Source organism: Muscardinus avellanarius (genome assembly GCF_963383645.1).
Source record: "Muscardinus avellanarius genome assembly, chromosome: 1".
Classification (NCBI taxonomy): Eukaryota; Metazoa; Chordata; class Mammalia; order Rodentia; family Gliridae; genus Muscardinus; species Muscardinus avellanarius.
The window spans coordinates 124,005,755-124,022,382 of record NC_137786.1 but is presented as its reverse complement, the minus strand read 5'-3'; positions in this window follow the sequence as shown (position 1 = coordinate 124,022,382).

Sequence of the window (16,628 nt, the reverse complement as noted above, 5' to 3'; positions counted from 1 at the left end):
CTCGCAATGATGTACAATTACAATGCACCAAGTATAAAAAATAGGATAATGGAAAAATACTGATTCCTCTGCACAAGAAACCTTTTTTTTTTTTTTTTTTTTTTTGCGGGTCTGGGGATGGAACCCAGGGGCATTTGACGTCTGAGCTACACCTCCTGCCCCATTTTTTATTCTTTATTTTAAAGCCGGGTCTCACTGAGTTACGGAGGGCCTCACTAAGTTGAGGCTGTCCGCGAACCACGATCCTCCAGTCTCAGCCTCCCGAATACTGGGATTACAAGTATCTGCCACCACGCCCAGATACAGGAAACCTTCTAAGAAATGTGGGCTTTCAGGAGTTTGCTTTGTGGTGTAACAGAGATACAAGGCTAAGCACCAATTATGCACGAACAGGCCATTCAACTCAATCCAACATAAATGTATTCAGTATAGCTCCAAATCAGTGACATTGTTGTAAAGTCCAAAGAAGTTTCTAATTTTAAGAGAAAACAATGTATTTATTGTGAAGCAAAGAGAGAAAATATATGGCCAGAAAATGAATAAGGAGTAGTCAGCAAAATTCAGTGCAAAATACACATTGTTCAGAAAAAGAAGAAAGAGAAAAAGATAATTAGGCCTGGAATTTATAAAGCTGGCTTCCTGGAAAATGAATCATGTATGGTTTAAAAGTCTTGTAAGACCTAGTTAGTCACAAGAGAGGAGCTCAGAATTTTTCATGTGAGGGAAAGAATATTAATCCCTAGGGATAATCTTTGATGAATGCTCCAGAGAAGCCTAATTAACTATTTCAGGAAGAGCAGCCCAAGATAATTACAAACTCTCTCTGGCAAACATACAAAACTGCTGTACCACAGGCACCTAAACTAACATAGGTAATAAGATCTGTGGGTCCAGGAAAAGCCAACCTGGAAGTCAGATCAAAGTACACATGAGAGCCAGGTGCAGTGATACACACCTCTCATCCCAGCATTCATGATGCTGAGACAGGAGGAGTACAAGTAAGTTAGTGAGACTCTGTCTCAAAATAAAAAATAAAAGAGGACTAGGGGTGTAGCTGAGAGAGCATAGAGCATCCAGAGGTTCAACTTCAGTCCCAAAAGAAAAAAAAAGCAAACATAAGGACCTCAGTGTCATCAAAGCCAATGACACATTGCACACAAATATGAGGAGTTATATAAAAAATAATGACTTGAGATGTAGCTCAGAAGTAAAATATCCCAGGGTTCAATCCCCCAGTACCACAAAAAAATAATCAATTAATTAATTAACTAATTAACCCAGTAGGGCTTTCCCCCGCTCTTTTCTATTTATGTTCATATTATTCCTGCCATTTTCTTACATTTATTTAGGTTAATTTCAGAATATTTTGTCAAGTAGTAGACACACGAGAACATCTCTGGCTTCCCAAATGAGCTCACATTGTTTTCAGATATTATTTTAAAAATAGAGATGGATCCATAGTGTATTCAGTCTTTCTGTTTGAATATGCCATACCTATTCCTTTGTCCAAGTTTTCCTATGCTCACCTCCCTTTACCTTTGGATAATGGATACTTTTGCCATGGCTGGATAGACATTCTATCTAAGTTGATTGTATTTCTCTACTCAGATCACTCCTTTTTATGGTACTAGGGGTTGAGCCCACAGGCATTCTACCTCTGAGCTATGTCCCCAGTTTCTTTTTTATTTTTTTATTTTGAAACAAGGTCCCACTAGGTTGCTGGAGGGTTTGCTAAATTACCTAAGCTAGCCTTAAACCCCAAATCCTCCTGTCTCTGCCTCCCAAGTACTGGGATTACAGGTGTGTGCCACCACACTCAGCTTCAGGCCACTCATATAGTTATTTTTAAACTCTAATACTCAGCAAGAACCGTGATTATCCTGACTTATTAACTCCTGGAGGACATTTCAACTTATCACTCTCCCTGAGTTTCCTCAAGAGTTATTTTCTTTTCCTGTTAAATAAAGTTAAGTGAGATGATCTTTAAGTTACTCTAGAGGGTTAGATTCAAAATTTTAAAATTGTTCTATTCCCACTGTGTCTGTTAATGGTTGTAATAAATGTTCTTAACAAGGAGTGAGCCTCAGTATGATTTATAATTTACAATGCACCAATAAAAGTATATTAAAAATGAGTATAATGGAAAAAATGTTCTTGTGCAAAAAATAAGAAAGGAAATCATAACAGACTCTCAAATTTTTGTCAAAGTTGACAGTCACTAGTCAGATTTTTCTCATCCAACATTTATGTTATATTATGTTGATGGCAAAATATAGGAAACAATTTTTTTCAAAATTTTCTGTTTACATTTATTTTATTTTATTTCTATTTACACTCACTTTATGTCATTGAGTTCAAAGGGCCAGGCTTGAGCTAGTTGGTAAAAGTTTAAATATCCCAAGTTGAAATATATGTAAAGAATATTCTGACATATAAGCATCCTCTATTGGAAGAGGCTTTTCTATGAAAGAGAAATATTTTCATACTGAAAAGTTTATGAAAAAAACAGTAGTTGGGTGAACTGGTTGAGAAAATTTTAAGATTTTATGCCACATCAAAGACTGCTCAGGGTTCATGGCTACTCTTAATAGGGTGCTCCCTAGGAACTTTAATTTCCATTTTAAATATATATATGTGTGCTATACACAAACACACATTATATATACATACACATATACATATATGCACTATATATGTGTGTGTGCAAATGTTGTGAGAACATGTTTTCTATTCTCTGTGCATATATGTAGGAGTGAAACTACTATGTTACATGGACAGGTGACATTTTGAGAAACTGCCGAGCTGTTTTTGACAGTGGCTGTACCATTTACAATTCCTGCAGCAATATATTTCTCTACATCCACACAACTCTTGTTATTGTCCCTTTCTTTTTATTATAGCCATTCCAGTGGGCTTCAAGTGGCATCTCATTGCAATTTGATTTGCATTTACCTAATGCCTATGATGTTGAACACTTTTTCATGTACTTATTTGATAATTCATAAATCTTATTTGGTGCAATGTCTATTCAAAATGTTGTTCATTATTAAGCTGTGTCATTTGACATTTTATTACCCAATTGTAAGAGTCCCTTATATATCCTAAATACAGCTCATTTATTGGATATATGACTTGAAAATATTTTCTTCCAAGATATTGAATGTTTTGTCTATATGAAACTCTTTAAAAACCAGGATTGTCGCCGGGCGTGGTGGCGCACGCTTGTAATCCCCGCGCTTGGGAGGTGGAGACAGGAGGATCACGCAGGTTCGAAGCCAGCCTTTCCAAATGAAAATATTAAAAAATAGGTCTGGGAGTGTAGCCCATAGGTAGAAGGGTTTCCAGGAACCCCAGTACCACACACAAAAAAAAAACAGGATTGTCACAATATGAAGATAATTTTCCTGAATATTGCACTCAACAAAATGTTAGTGAGACTTGAACCTAAAGGAACTTCTAGAAAATAAGAAAAAATATACATTTAGACACTGTGATTAATAAAGGAATTAAAGAACCAGAACAACCTATGACATTTGCTTTTTGGCATTTCAAAATAATTAATATTCATACAGGGAGGTGACTCTTAAATATGATGTTCCAAGCAAGGTGACGCATACCTGTAATCTCAGTACTTGGAAGGCTGAGACAGGAGAATCACAAATTCTGAGCCACCCTTAGCAACTAAACAAGACCTTGTTTCAAAATAAAAAATGAAATAAGACTGGCAAAGTAGTTCAGAGGTAGAATGCCCCTGGCTTCAGTCTTTAGTACCCAAAAATATAAATAAATAAATATATGTACACATATATACGTGACATATACATATGTTTCTAGATAGTTATGGTAGTTATCCTTCATTATGTTTTTAAACTTCTTGTTATTATTTATAAGCTATTTTTCTTATAATGACTATTGAATTTCATTTAATACATTTTTAAATTTATTGGATAGTATTTTTCCCATTAATGAATCAATGTTGTAAATTACAATAAAAATTTTGTTATATTAAAATATCCTTATACTATATGCAAATATAATTTTATGTTATTACATATATTTGCTTCTGTTATGTGCATCTATATTCATAAACTTGATGTAAATTTTTTTGTTTAATGTATTTTTGGAATTAATGCCAAAATTATATTAATTTAATATGTTGATGTATTTTAAATATAATTTCTGAAATATTTCATAAAATTAATTCTAAGACATATTAGTAAAACTTTTATGTTTGTTTCTTTGTTTGTTTGTTTGTTTGTTTTGCAGTACTGGGGATGGAACCCAAGGGCACTATACCTCTGAGCTATACCCCAGACCTATTTTTTAGTCTTTTTATTTTTGAAACAGGGTCTCACTGAGTTGAGAAGGGCCTCACTAAGTAGCTGAGGCTTTCCGCAAACGGCAATCCTCCAGTCTCAGCCTCCTGAATGCTGGGATTAAAAACATGCCACAGGCCGGGCGTGGTAGCACATGCTTGTAATCTCAGTTGTTGGGAGGCTGAGACAGGAGGATCACACAGGTTTGAAGCCAGCCTCAACTACCTAGTAAGGCTCTCAGCAATTTAGTGAGACCCTATTTCCAAATAAAATGTAAAATAGGTCTGGGAGTATAGCCCGGAGGTAGAAAAGCCCCTGGGTTCCACCCCCAGTACCACAAAAATAAATAAATAAATAAATAAATAAATAAATAAATAAATGCATCACCACATCTGGCTAAACTTTTATGTTTTATATATATATATATATATATATATATATATATATATATATTCATCAGACCTCCAGTCAAAAGACCAAATCCTTTACAAAGGCAAGCAAATTAGACTAGACATCAGACAATCAAAGGAAGGACACAAAACAAACCAACAATGAAACATATTTCAGAAAATTTAATTTTAAAAAAGACAGGGCACAGTAGTATATGCCTTTATCCCAAGTATTTAGGAGGCTGAGACAGGAAGACCTCAGGTTAAAAGCCAGCCTCAGCAATTTAATGAGGCTCTCAGAAACTTAGCAAAATCCTGTTTCCAAATACAAAATAAAATAGGAATGGGGGTGTAGCCCAGAATTAAAATACCCCTGGATTCAAAGCCCAGCAACACACACACACACACACACACACACACACACACACACACACGAGTGAAATATATACATATATATATATATATATATATATATATATATATATATATATATATAGTTGTGGTCAAATACACCATAAAATTTATCATTGGAACTATTTTATATGTGTAGTTCAGTGGTATTAAATGCATTTGTAATGTACCATCAATACCATCATCAATCTCTAGAATTATTTTCTTTTTTCTTTTTTCTTTTGAGTGGTACTGGGGGTGGAACCCAGAGGCTTTCTACCTCAGGGCTATACTCCCAGACCTATTTTTTTTTTTTTGAAACAGGGTCTCTCTAAGTTGCTGAGAGCCGCACTAAGTAGCTGAGGCTGGCTTCGAACCTGTGTGATCCTCCTGTCTCAGCCTCCCAAGCGCAGGGTTACAAGTGTGCGCCACCACGCCCGTCATCTAGAATTCTTTTCATTTGGTAAAACTGAAACTCCTTACATGTTAAACAATAATTTCCCACTCCTCCCTCCCCTCAGTCCTCAATTACCACATTCTACTTTTTGTCTCTGATGAGTTTGATTACCCTATATAGCTTGTATAATACAGTGTCTTTGTGTTACTGGCTTATTTTAATTAGCATGATGTCCTCAGTTTTGCATGTTGTAGCATATTTCAGAATTTTCTTCCCTTTTAAAGCTAAACATCACTCTGATGCAGGAATATACCACATTTTGCTTTTCCATTCACCTATCAACGAGTATTCGTGGTGCTTAATACTACTGTATACAAATATTTAATAGAGACCCTGCTTTCAGTTCTGTTGAGTACATACCCACAATTGGAATTGCTAAGTCATATTGTAATTTTATCTGAAAAATTTTAGGAATTTCATCTGTGGCATACAACAGCTATATTATTTTAATTCCCACTAACAGTGCCCGAAATTTACAATCTCTCTACAATCCTCACCAATACTTATTTTTATTTTTTTTGTAGTAGACATCCTAGTTGGATACAAAACTATATCTCATTATAGTTTTGATTTTCATTTCCCTAATGATTTAATGATTTTGAGCATCTTCTAATTTTCGTATTGGCTATTTGTATAACTTCTTAAGAGAAATGTCTACTCAAGTCTTTTGAACTTTTTCTTTTCTTTTGCAGTACTGGGGATTAAACCCAGGGGCAGTCTACCTCTGAGTTACACCACCAACCCTATTTTTTATTCTTTATTTTGAAACAGAGTCTCACTAAGTTGTGGAGGCCCTCACTAAGTAGCTGAGGCTGGCCGTGAACCTGCGATCCTCCTGTCTCAGCCTCTCAAGTATTGGGATTACAAGTACCAAGATTTTGCATATTTTTTAATCAGGTTGTTTTATTGTAGTTGTATTTCAAAAATTCTTTATATATTCTAGATATTAATTCTCATTAGACACTTGATTTTCAAATATTTTCTTCTAAACTGTGGTATGCTGTCTTATTCTGTTAGTAGTGTTTTTTATTTTAAAAAATTAAATTTTCATGAAATTCAATTTTTCTACTTTTTGGTTGCCTGTGCCTTTCATGTCATATCTAAGAAATCATTACCAATGTTGTGAAATTTTTGCCATTTTCTTCAAGAGTTTTATAACATTAAGTCTTAGCTAGAGGTCTTTCACTCACTTGAGGTTATTTTATTATTATTCTTTAAGGTATTTGGTGAGGCTCCAACCTAGTTCTTTTGCATGTGGCTATCCAACTTTTTCAGTATCATCGTATTTTTATTTTAAATTTTTTTATCTTTATGTGAATCATATTGAAAATGGCATACATTCACACATTGCTTGGTGCCCTCCCCCCTCCACTTCTCTTTTTCCCCCTCCCAACAATGAGTGTCCAAGTTGACCATGCTACATTCACAGTTATACACATATTCAAATGTACCCCCTCCAGTTAATCAAGGTCAGCCTTCTTCCTCTCCTACCCTTCCTTTCCAGCTTTGCTGAGGTTCCTCTTCATTATCTGGAGTCCTTCTGGTATCCCTAATACTCCCTAGTTTGGGCATATTAGAGAAAACATATATCCCTTCTCTTTCTAGCAATCTTAAATCTTGTGATTGTGTTGAAATTTAGATTAAGTATTAAACATTTTTATATAGTGCTCTAATAGTTTAAGCTTACGAATAAACTGGAGATAAAATCTAATTTATGACTAGTTTTTTCATGGATTAAAAAATGGAGAACAAGTCAATAAAAGTTACGTATTACGATAGCAAAACTGGTTCCCATTATTATTAATTTTGAGTCATTCTTTTTTTGGCTTAGATCTTTTTATGAGCAGTTTTTCCTGGTGTCATGCATATAATTTCTTCCTTGTAAGGATATTAATTGTAGTCATTTGGACTTCTGTTCTCTGCATTGTCTCTAATTCTTTAAATTGTGTTCTTTGCACTTGCTTTGATCTTGTTCTCTCATGTTACAGGCTGGAGGCCTCTGGATGTCCATTGATGTTTAATGTCTTTTTGGTACTTGATGTCTGCAGTTTCTGGACAGTTTAGAAGCCTTGTGACTTGTGTTGATTTTCTCCTGAGTGGTGCCTTCTCTCAGGCATCCCATGTTCTCTTCCTGAGCACAGCTTATTGGACTCATCTACTTTCTCTCCCATAAATTTGCTCAAATCTCTTCCTTGCTTTGATGTCGCTTCAGTTTGCTTTGATCTTTGGATTTACCACTGAAAAGTACTTATGCTCACATTTCAGTGGTGTTTCAGAAGAAAGGAAAATAAGCATAAACATGTAATCTGCCAAACTTACCCTAAAAATGTTCTTCTAACACCCTTAAAATCCTTCTCTAGTCCTCCACTTACAGCAACACTTTCCCCCAAGCCTCTAGCTGCCATTATGTTTCCTGTCCTTACCATGAAACAAACTATCCGTTTTCACCTTTTTGCCATATACTTGTTTCTGTGGCCATGCAACTCAATAATTTTTTGTCTCATTGTCTACCTTATTTTTGAAAGTTTAAAGAACTTAACTATAGGTAATCTCAGTACTTGGAAGACTAAGACAGGAGGAAAGCAGGTTCAAGGAGTCTCAGCAACTTGTGAGACCTCTTTCAAGAAAACAAAAGGCCTGGGGAGTCTAACTCAGGGGTAGAGCATGCCTGGGTTCAATCCCTAGTATCAAAAAGGAGACGGAGGAGGAGGAGGAAAGAACATCATTATACTTGAACTCCGTTCTGTTCAGTTTACTTATTTTACTTATTGAACGCCATAGTATAAAAGCATGAGGTTAGTTATGACAGGGGTCATAACCCTAAAGATGTGTCTCCTGGAGCCACAAGTCTTACAGGATGAAGTCACATCACTGGGAGAGGTGATGGAGGTGGGGAAGCCTGGCATGTTTTGTCATTAGAAACAGGATGAAAATCCCATAGGTGGGAGAGCATTGAGCTTTTTCGGGCAAGAAAATGTTTAATTTCATGAAATTTGGGATTCTGCTTGGTGAAGGACTTCATTCTTGGCATAGTGGTTCGTTGGTGCTTGGGGAAGGCTGATCTGAGTGCTTCTTTCCCCACTGGGGAGAGGGGAGTGCCAGGAATACAATATGTATTTCTTAATTAATGGGAAAGTACTTTGGGACAAGGATTTTAAATATACTCCCTGCTTATACTTTCTAAAAACTAAACATAAAGGAAGTGTTCTTTTTCCTCCTCTAAATTTAGGTTTTCTTTGCTGCTGCTGAATTTGGAGTACTACTTTGAACAGCACACAGCTAATCATGTTCAGCAGAGGCGGCCATGATGAAAGGTGAGAGCTGCGGGAGGGCTGGTTACAGGAACACCTTTCTGATGCCTGATGTTTTAAATTTAATGTAGGTTCACATAAGAATTTTCTCCCTTCTTTCTATTTAGGTAGAAAACTAACAAAAATAGATTTGTAAGTTGGTCTCATCTTCAGATATTTTTCAGATTCACATTTATTTATTCTAATTCCTTCAAGGTTGCTGGATAGGACTCTGATGCACCTTGGTTTTGTTTTGTTTCTTGTAGTTGTACAGTATGCTCTGATTTTATTCATTAGGGTTTTGATGTTGTAATGATCATAAAATATAAGATTGGTACAAAATCAGCACTCTCAAAATGAATAAGTTAATAATGCAGTTTGAACTAGAAGCTAAATCTGATTTTAACTTAAGGCATATTAATTTTAGTTTAAGGCATATCTTTATTACTACTAGTTGCCACTTTAAAAATAGACTCTGCTTCTATGACTATAATTTTTAAAGCTGTATACAAAAGTATATAATGACTTTTTGTTTGTTTTCCTTGTACAAATCGTACTTCAGTGTTACCAAATTGTTAATACTTAACAATTTTCCTTTGTTGTGGCTGGGCGTGGTGGCACACGCTTGTAATCCCCGTGCTTGGGAAACAGAGACCGGAGGATCGCGCAGGTTCGAAGCCAGCCTCACTGGCTTAAGAGACCCTGTTTCCAAATTAAAAAGTATAGAAATAGGTCTGGGAGTGTAACCCGGAGGCAGAGGGCTTCCAGGAACCCCAGTACCACCAAAAAAATTTTTTTCTTTGTTATCAAATTCTAGCTAATAAATATAGAAGGGATGATAAAATTTCAATCCCTAATGAAATAATGGATCCACATTGGGGGTCAGCAAACTACAGCTCTTTGGCCAAATCTGACTGACCACTTTTTTTGTTTTGCCTAAGTATGAAAGCTTATTTTTATTAGCCATTAATACAACTCTTATTAACAATCAATATAGGCTCAATCCCCAGTAATCCCCCCTCTTTTTTCCTCCAAAATGCCAAAACACTTAAGTTTTATTGAAAATAATAAACTACAGAAACACCAAATTCTCTCCAGATTCTCTCTCTCTCGTGGTGGTACTGGGGTTCCTGGAAACCGTTCTACCTCCGGGCTACACTCCCAGACCCATATATATATGGGTTTTTTTGAGGGGGTGGTACTGGGGGTAGAACCCAGGGGCTTTTTCTACCTCCAGGCTATATCACAGGCCTATTTTTATACTTTATTTGGAAACAGGGTCTCACTAAGTTGCTAAGAGCCTAACTCAGTAGCTGAGGCTGGCTTTGAACCTGTGTAGTCTTCCTGTCTCAACCTCCCAAGCACAGGGATTACAAGCATGTGCCACCACACCTGGCCAGATTCTCATTTTAAACTAAAATTGATAGCACCTTCCAGACCTCAATATTCTTATTACTATTATAAAATAAAACCAAGTTACAAGTCTAAAATAACAAATGAACCTGCTGGTAAGCATTTTTTCTCATGATTTAAAGCCCTTTCCTGGTTATTTTTCTAAACTATACATTTGTACCTATCCAAAAATGAGTAGCATATTTTTAAACTGATTCATATTTGTGAAAACTGGACTTACTTTCTTCTATTTAAAAAAACCACACACACATACACTCTACTCAAATTCAAGGGAAAATATATATTTGTTCACTAAAGCTCACCCACTTTAGATATTTTTCTCTTCACACATTAGCCTATCAAGCCAATGTTTGATCCATGCTACAAAACTGTGCAAATGAAAAGGCCTGCTCACCCTTGGGAACGTCAAGGCAAAAGCAAAGCCTTTGCCACCAGAGGAAGTGGACCTGCTTAGACGGCTCAGAGGAATAGAACCACAAAAATTAGGAATGTTTTGTACAACATATGCAAAAAGATGAAGTCCTTAAAGGAGTCTTAAGCATCCACTTTCTTGCAGACGTGACTACCATGTCATATAACTTGACACCAGGAACGAGCTCAGTTAGGATTTCTATTCACAGAAGACTAATCTCTTACATTTACCCATTGTATTAGAGCCTCATTGGGGGCTCTGCTTTTCTTTTCATCACGCAGACCTCTGATCAGAAGCCTACCAACAATTCCTACAGCAGGAAGTCTTGGTGTGTCTTGAATCCTTTAAGCCCTACTCTGGTTATTTTTCTTAACTATACATTTGTACCTAACCAAAAATGAGTAAAGGCTGCCATCTCCCTTTCCTCCCTAATGCTGGAACTAACTCTAAACTCCAGACAGTCCCTTCACATATTTGAGTTGTACTAAAACTATTTAGCGCAGGGATTTCTTTAAGGTTACAAACGTTACAAGTTGGTCCCATTAAACAATGACCTCAAGGCAAAAGTTGTTTAAACGGCATGAATCGAACACTTGCACATTTCAACAGAATACAGTTTACATTCATCTCTAAGTTTGAGATTAAGAAACTATTAGCTGGTTTCCAACTGGTTTCAATATTGCTTTGAAGTTTGAATAATTTTACTGTGTAGACATTAAATATTTTGTTTAATATTTTGTTTAAATTTTATTAAACATTAAATCCTTTCCTGACTCTCCAACAGAAATAGAGAAGACAGAGCAACAGCTAAGAGAAGAAACAGTCCAATCCATAGACTTGTGACTTCTACTCCCTACTCCCAGGAGGAGGGGTTTCAGCATGGGCTTCATAAATACCTGGAAGCTCTTTTCTATAAATCCACTTCCACTTAGCATAAACCAAATTTTTTTCTACAAAAGGTATCTGATTCCTACATGGGGAAAAGAAACCTAGAATACAAAAAGAACTGGGGTGGTCTTCTGCTGTGTGATGAAAGGGCCAGTATTAGACATTTATTCTCTTTTAATAACTTAGAGTAGATGTTCTGTACCAAGAAAGGAATTGTCAGTTTACTTTTGCACTGTGAGTCCTTGCCACACAGAAGAGCTCTTCCTGAGAAGTTAAAAACTTTAATCCTTGTTATTCCCAAAGAACATCTTGAGCCTGGTTTAAGAACTCAAGAAGGTAAAGATTTCCTTCTGGCAGGAAGCTATTCTCTACTAACTTAGGCTTATGGCACAATAATTTAAGCACCAGACAAATTGGCTCTTTCAGTAAATCTCAATATCACTTACCCATATATTTTCAGTTAATCACTCATTGTTTTTAAAATCAACATTTAAAAACTGAACTTGCTAATATAACTTTTTCTTTTTTAACTACACAGGTTACCAATGCTGGGTAGAGCTAAGACAGAACTTCTTTAGGATTAATTAAAGGATGCTTCTCCACAGGCAATCTGCAGATGGGTTACTCACAACCTTTTAAACTATCACTCAGTTAATTAAGCTGCATTGCTGAACAACGAGGCTTATCAATTATGCAAGGGAAACCAAGGAGCAACAGTAGTGCTTGGCAACAACAACAAAAAAAAAGCCTTGGAGAAAACCCTTTTCTTTGCCTCTTCACTGCACTCTCCAGAGGAGAAGCTACAGCCACGCTGAACTGACTACTGACAAACACACCTCATGGCCTCTGTCAAAGTTCTTGGGAGGAGGCTTAAGTTACTATTTTCTTCCCTTCTGCTCTCCAATTACACAGTCACCACTACAAAATCTCAAAGCTACAAAGCTGTGACTCTAAGGACTGGTGAGAAATGGAACTGTTACTTTACAAGAGGATCTTGAACTGGGAAAATACGGTAGAGCAAAAACCCTGGCTCCCATATCCACTAGGAATCAGACAATTGTGATCCCACTGTTAGAGTTACCCAAGGTTCCTCAGTCTTAACCCAGGGGGTGAGAGCCTGGAGAGGTGGCCCTGGGTCCATCATTGGGGACGTGGAGTTGAGGACCCTAGACCTGACCCCAGATCCCTTTGGATCTGGGGGCACTCAGACTTCCAGTGGTCCCCTCTGCATTTTGGGCAAACCTTGGAGGGCATTTGTAGCCTCTGGGTCAAGGGCACTGGCTTTTGAAATGTTCTGGCTTTCCACACCTGAAGCAGACCTGAGCCTGGGTTTTCATGGGATCAGCATGCATCTGCACCAGGGTTTTTGTGGAATTAGCATTTAGAAACATGGCCACCAAGATTTCCCCATGGCATTTTCCTCCCATTTCTCCCTTTCCAAGTCTCTATTATAGTATACAGAATTAGCAGCCTGCACTAATTGTTCCATCGTGTATTTTCCCAGATCTGACATCAGTTTTTGGAGTTTCCTCCTTGTATCTGGCGCAGATTGGGTTAAAAACTTGTCTCTGAGGATGGCCTCCCCTTCTACCGAGTCTGGAGGTAGGTTAGTGAATTTTATCATTGCCTACTTTAGTTTTTCTAAAAAGGTCATAGGAGCCTGTTTTGATGTATGGCTGCTAATTGGCCATATTTGAGAGGCTGAACCTTAGCTCAGAGCTCATTTAATCCCTTCTCTATACAGTACAGATAATTGTTTCTATCCCATTTATTTTTCGGGATGTCGGGGTCCCACTTTGGACCAGTGAGTGGCACTGTCTGCTCCCCTGTGGGAACATAATGTCTATCACCTAAGTCCTCATTTGTGGAGACAGTAAATTAATCATCGCCCACTGCTCTCGCCTGTTTATACACTCTGTCTCTCTTTAATGCAGTCAGGGTCTGCTCAAGAATTTAACATCTCTCCAGGTTAGGCTGTATGAAGGATTGAGTAACCTGAATGCCTGCACATATTGGTCGTGTTCAGTGGTATAACTACCAACGTCCCCTTTAATTTTTTTTTTTTTTTTAGCTCAGCCAGTGAAAATGGCTTATGGACGGATTGAACTCCAGTCTCCCCCACCACCACTACTTTCAGGGTAAACATTTCTTTTAGCCCTCTTGGAACTGGTCCTGGCTGTTTTGTCTTTCAGTTTGGGGCATCTCTTAGGCCCCCTGGTTGGAGGGGGCTAGTTCATGGTATGGAGGGTGCCTATTTAAGCATTGCTCTCCAGATTCTAAGGGGAGCTCTACTGGTGCTCTAGCTCCTACAGAGCAGTCATCCTGCTTTTCTGGGTCTACCTGGTCTTTGGGTTTTGCCTCCACTGCTGCTACTGCTAAAATTGCCTCAGGCTTGCAATCTTTGAATAAGTCTGGGAGGCTCTAGAGATAAAAAAAAAAAAAACTGAATATATAGCCTCTCATTGTACTTGTCCTCCCTCCTGCACAACAACTCTATCTGCAAGATTTCCTGTGGTGGCCAGGCCTCCCCATCCCTCAGCAAGTGCTGTGGTCAAGCTTAAGGGCAAAAGAAAATGAGAGCTCATTTCTTTAAGACCTGAAAGTTTAAACTATCCCAGTGTCTAAAGATATTGCTGGGATCCCATCTGAGAGGAAGAGAGGGTATAATTGGAGGTTGTGCAGAAGGTCGCCCTCCTTCCTTGTACCCTGTGAGACTGAGTGGTCCAGCCGGGGCATCTGGCTGGGAGCTTGTGTGTTTGGACTTGGTGAGGGTGGCCTCACTGCCCACCAGGGAGGGTCTCTACATGCTTGAGGCTTTGCCACTCTTGCCTCTGCCCTGCCTCCACCCTCTGCGCCTGCTGTGTGGCCTCTCTCTATCCGGATGAGGTTCCCCATAGCCTTGTTTGTATCTTAGATATTTTTTATATTTTCAATTAAGAAAACACTGAAATTTCCAAAACACTCTCTTTATCCACGGATGGATCGTGGCCATTAAAGCCAAAGTCTCAAATTTGGGAGGATCCTGTCTCTCATTAATTTGCCTCACTGAGAATGTGCCACAACTTAGATGGGGATTAAAAAAAAAAAGCCAAGTGTGAAAAGAGGTCTGAAATGGCCACCCATGGGTGCTCTTTGTTTCCTGTTTTTACCCTGAGGGCTTTGGGATGTATACAGGGGCAGTGTTCAGCTAGAAAACAGAGAAGGGGAGCCCAGGAACCGGAGGACAGATGTCCCTATAACCTCCAATACAGAGCTTGTGTATAGTAAGGGCATGGATTTTTCTGAAGACATAGCCTGCATATGAAAATATGAGTATTTTCCCTGAGTTCTATTTTCCAGAGGTCTTTTTAGCATCTTTGGCATCCCATCTTCGGCAGGGGGCAGAGTGGATGGGAACACATTGGGCCTTACAAGACAATAGTGGGTTTCCCCAGAACCCCAAAACAAATCTTGACACAGATCTATCCCCAGTTACAAGAATATAAGGCAACATGAGCCATTACCTCAAAAGCCATGAAGCTCCAAGTTGCTGTTTGGTTGCCTATGAGTTCATATATTAAGCTTGAGGAGGGTCCTTTCTTATATCCTACTCTAATTAAAGGGGAATTTTCCCCTTCCCTGGAGAGTCTGCTGTAGCTATGTGATGGCAGGGGAGTCTCCATGATCACAGAGAGCCCACTGGCGCTGCTTATCCAGTCATCCTCCAGAATCCAATCACATTTTGGGGAGGGTTACTAACCTTCAAGATGCAGTAGTGTTAGGCCACTGTTGGCTGGAGCCCTGCCATTTGGGCACCAAAACTGTAACAGTTTGAGATCTTGATGTGGGTTCTTGTTCTTAGCTAGTTTAGAAAAACAATAGCCAGAACTATACTGCTATGAGCTTAAGCAAATTTTATTATTACAAAAATAGAAAGAAGGAACATAACTCTAAAGCACTGTATCAGAAGGATGCAGTGGAAAGCCTTGAAAAATAAGACACTCAACCCATTCGTTTTTGTTGTTGGTGGTGTTGGTTTTTTTAGTAGTACTGGGGTTCCTGGAAGCCCGTCTACCTCCGGGATACACTCCCAGACCTATTTTTATAGGTTTTATTTGGAAACAGGGTCTCTTAAGCCAGGGCAGCTGGCTTCGAACCTGCGCAACCCTCCTGTCTCCGCCTCCCAAGCGCAGGGATTACAAGAGTGTGCCACCATGCCCGGCTAGTTTTTTTTTTAAGTAAAGTTTTATTGGATTATGGCCACACCTATTTGTTGATATATTGTGCACCTCTGACCTCCTCTGCAACTTTAGAGAACAGTTGTGACAGAGACCTTATGACCTGTGCTAAAGCCAGAGATACTTACTTTCTAGTTCTCAGTAGGAAAAGTTTGCCAGCCTCTTAATATAGAGAGTAACCTTCAGTGCTAAAACCATTAGATAAGAAGCTGTTGGGAAATCTTACAAGGGATACATTAAGATTGCTGTCACCTGAGGCCCATCACCCCTCCTCTGAAGTGTTCTTGTCAGATCAAGTTATTAAACTGACTGAGACTTTTAATCTGATTGATAGTGAAAGTACATGGGCAGAGGAATACCATGGAGATGCATCCAGCAAAATCTGTAACAGTGGGATTAGAAAGTTTAGATTAAGAGCTATGAGGGACATGTCAAATAAATTTGATAGGGACTGTTTTGGATTTTGATTTGAGCAAACTGACTACAGGAACACATATATGAAATGAGAAAATATTTCTATTTTAAAAGAGAAAATTTTGAACATTCATTATAGTCTCTGAAACCATGAGCCAAAGTAAATCTCTCCTTCTTTAAGCTGATTTAGCTCAAATATTTTGTCAAATCAACAGAAAGCTGACTAACACACTGCTGTCTAGGAATTTACAGTCATCCTAAAATAGTACTGTCCATGGTACCAGTAGGCATTCATGAAATGCCTACGTCTTAATCTTGCTTTATATTTTATTATTGTTTTAGATATAATATATTAATATATAATTTTGTTTTCAAATGTAATTTTGTTATTACTATCTTATTTTTGTTCCTTACTTTGATATTATGTTTTGGGGTTTTTCGT